Genomic DNA, 4347 nt, shown 5'->3' on the forward strand with positions numbered 1-4347 from the left:
CCTGCGCCAGGCCGCGCAGCGCCCCCTACAGTGCCGGAGCCGCGGCCCCGCGCCGCAGTGCCGGGGGCGGGGAGCGGCAGCGCTCCCGTGCCGCCCTTCCGCCGGCCTTGCGCCGGCCGCGCGTCCCCGTCGTTGTGCTGGAGCTGGCGGCCTGGTCGTTGCCGGTGTGGGCCGCGGCGCGGGTGGGGAGGGTGGCCTGGCGGCCTCCCGGAGCGGGCCTTAGCGCCGCGCTGTCTCGGCCTCTCCGGTGAGGTGATCTGTGGTGGGCTCCGGCCCGGCGTACCCGGAACCTGTGCAGTTAGGCCGCGCTTAGGAGCCCGGTAAAGGCTGTCCTTGCCCGGGCGGCGGGGTTTACCCTAAATTTGCCTTCAGGTAGTCAGAGAGCCCAGCCCGGGTGGAGGTCCTGCGTGCCGCAGCACTCGCGGTGCTGGTGTCGGCTGGGGAGGATTTCACTGTAAAATCCAAACCCAGTACTTGAGCATATGGATGACATCTTTGCTCCTGGACATGGGGCTTTCCCTAACCACTGCCTAGTCTAGCTGTTCACATTCCAAGCAAAAGGGGGAAATGGCATTAGAGGAAGTAGTGTCATAAATCACGTGAAGGAAAATGATCAGTATGAGCCTTGCTCACTGGGATTTCTGAGGAAATTTTAAGGGTTCACAGAATCCAGATTGTTAAGCAACATCAAAGGTTGACTTCCAGAGGTAGGAAGGATTCACAGTTTTAATTGAGATTTATGAGTAGACGCGGTATTCCTGTGAACATCAGAGTGAGAGCATCCAAAAAGAGTGGATGTCTGCCAAAATTTGTCCCATTTTCTAGATTCTCAGTACCGCTTGTAAGCTAAGGAAATGCCACAACGTCAAATTGGGCTTTACCCATAGGAAACCACTGGCATACAGGAATGATTTCTCAAGAGCTAATTTTATTGAAGAAACAAGAAACAGTTTGACAGCAAGGTTATGTTGTCAAGAACAAAACCCAACAGTAACAAACAAGATAACTAGAACTAGTTTAATATTTTTCTTAATGTCACTGATTTTCATCAGAAAATATTGCTGATTCTTCAAACAAGTAGAATGGTCTAAACCCTGAAAAAAACCCACAAACCAACCCCAACACTTCTTAGACATTGCTGTCCCTCCATCCTCTTATGACCTAAACCACTGTAATTAGGTATTTGAAAGAGCAGTCCATCACTGAGAGTGAAATAATCTAGCAAGCAGAAGAATCATAAGATAACCTTATTATTTAACCTAATTTATTTATTTTCCCCAGTAGCTGGTCTTGGATTTTCTTTAGAAAACAGACAACACCAGCAGTAGCTGCTGATGGAAAGGTTTTCAGATAAACTTTCAAAATGGTCTTCTGAGTTTTGCTTATTTATGTCAGACAATATCATTTACTGCTTGGAATGTAATTCATTTTCCAGGGTATTAGATATGGCACAGTATTAGTTTGAGAGTGTTACTTGCCGTCTCTGGGTCATCTGATTAGCATTTTAACCTCTCTGGCTGTGAGAGATGGTTGGGACTGATGCTTTCATCTAGATTTCTTCCTCTTGTACCCATGCAAGAAAGTGATCATTAGAGGAAGAGCCATTATCAAAAGCATGGAAAATGGATTCTTTTGCTCAGCTGGAAAGAGGTGATATTTGGGAACTGGAGATGATATTTAGGAACTGTAAAGTATGATCTATGGCATAAACAAATTATTCTGAATTAAGATTAAATACCATTTTAATTAGCTGTATTTCTCTCAGATGAGTTCAGCTTTTTTTTTGTTTTAAAAAAGTGTTTGATTTCAGGGATAGAAGGGGCTGGGATCTGAGCTACACAATTATAACATGGATCAGTTCATCTGAGGGCATGGGTTTTTTAAACCAAAATACTGTCACCGTTCATAAAAAGAATGCTGTTTTACTGTTACAAGGAGATATATATTGGTATGGTTCATACACTTTCCCTAAGTGAGAGTCTGTATGTATGATGTACTAATGAATGTGTGTCAGTAGATTAATACCTACACACGAAGGATGTGCTGATATCACTATATAAGAAAGTTTTGGTAGACCTATACAACTTCTATGGATACCATAGCCTACACTTCGACTCATTTTTGTACACAAACAAAAGATCAACACTGGAAAAAAAAAAAACCAATCAAAAACTAGCTCAAAAAATAGAGAAAGAGATGGGATTTTGATTTCCTTGTAATTGTTTAGCGAAAAATAATCAATATGTTAGTAAGTAGTGTAGTCTGACTTGCAATGTTTTCATGACAAATTAAATTGGTATTGGCCAGAGAAAAAAGCCTGGGGCAGTGCTCACAGGATTGGTACAGTAGCATGGTTGAAATGGAAAATGAGCTTCTGACCTCTTAAAAAGCAAAGAAACAAGCAAACAAAAAGTCCTCAAATATCTTGTTTTATTAATAAGCACTTGTAAGGGAAAAAGGGACTATTTTTTGTATGTTTTCAAGCTGTGTTCTTAAGGTAAATCGTAGTTAATATTTCCATCCCTCCTCTATATCCTAGAACTCTTAGGGCATCTAGTACATAGGTATATGTTTGGAAATGTGAAAGGAGACTTGTTTCAATGTGGTGAGCTGTTTGGAGTTGTCACTTTGTGTCTGTACTGTTGATTTCTGCTCTACAGCCTTTAACAGATATTCCCTATATGTTGTATGTTGTGCCCTAGACCTAAACTTTTTATTTTCATGCCATTTTTTTTTCTTGCCTTCCACTGTTCCTTGTACACCTTTAGTTTTGATCCAGGTTGTGTTTATTTCAAGACAAATATTTAAAAGAAAATACATGAAGTGTTCTTTTGGTGAGAGGGAGGAGAGCAGTGTTGATTGGGTAGATCAGCCTTCACGGCTATCAAACCCAGTTTCTTTAAGCTTAAAGGATATTGATGGAATATTGACAGACTGGCCATCATTCCAGTGGAAGGAACTCATGCTACTCAATTGAGTACAGTAGTTTAGTTAATTTACATGTCTCTTTAATCAATCTTTCTCACAGTCTGTTCTGCAATACTTATACCATAACATCTGAACTATGTTAGTGTTATAATTAATTTCTCTTTTCAGTACACATCTAAAAGGATGCCATTCTGCCCATATTACAAATGGGAAACTGAGGCCCTGATTGTTTTGGCTGTGTACTGTTTTAGACTGATTAGAAAAATTTTATGTGGTTATTTCAGGTGTTAAATCTTGAGGATTTCCTTTATAAACTGGTTAGAATTTACTGTTTTGGAGAGGGTGGCAAAATGGCAAAATAATTTTTAAAACAATGGCAGTCAAAATCAACACAAAATAGGGACTGCAAGCTTACATGCACACACTCCCAGAGTAGTCCAAAAGCTAGGTTTCAAGGCTTATGCTGTTGTATATTGGAAAAGTTGTAGCACCTCAAGAGCAATATAAGAAATAGTGGTCCAGCGCTACTTTTGTCAAAAATGTGAAGCATGGGGCTACAGCTAACCTCTGTCTTCTACACAGTTCAGAGTTTTGTACAGACTCTTCAAGGTGCATAGCAGAATGCAGATTCTCCCTCCCAGATTAGTATCCAAAGACAATCTCTTATCAAATATAAATGAACTCAGTGGGTCCCGTTAGCTTCATTGCTCTTTTTTCTACTCGCTATATTTGTGAAAAGATCAGTGCTGTGGATCTATATGCAACTTCTTTTCTTTGGTGGAAGTAAACAACTATCTTTTTTTCCTTATTTTCAGAAAATCCATCAGCTCTGAATATTTTTCCCTCTCTTTCCAGGGTGGTCAACTGTGATTCCCGTGTGAATTTTAGATACACTTTCTAAACTGCTTTTAATGTGGGCAATAAACCCCCTTTTTAACATGTTTTTTCCTTTCTAGACTTGAATATTTTATTTACTGTGTGAGTGAACTGAAAGAACGTTTTTCCTAGGCCATCAGAACCCATTCTCCGATTTGAAAGGATAGCAGTTTTGAGTGATACCACACCCTGTTTTAGTTCCTTAATATGTTTGTTCCCCCTGAAAATTCAATATTAACATTGTTGTATCCATATTGTTCTCACTGTTGACAAATCCCATACACACATGGGTTATTTATCATCCAGTATCAACATGTCAGATTGAGTAAGATCAACTAAAAGAAGAAAACAAACAAAAATTGGAAAAAGTCCTACTGTAAACAGCTCTGCAGATTCTTTATTATGCTATCGATTTTAAGCACGTCTCCTCATTGATTTCAGTGTGGAGTTAGGAAAAATCAATAGTATAAGATGGCCTCCTGATTGTACCTTAAAATTGTACAAAGACAATAAAATGATTTTATGTGAGGGAAGGACTTTTTA

The sequence above is a fragment of the Lathamus discolor genome, chromosome 2 (genome assembly GCF_037157495.1).
Source record: "Lathamus discolor isolate bLatDis1 chromosome 2, bLatDis1.hap1, whole genome shotgun sequence".
Classification (NCBI taxonomy): Eukaryota; Metazoa; Chordata; class Aves; order Psittaciformes; family Psittacidae; genus Lathamus; species Lathamus discolor.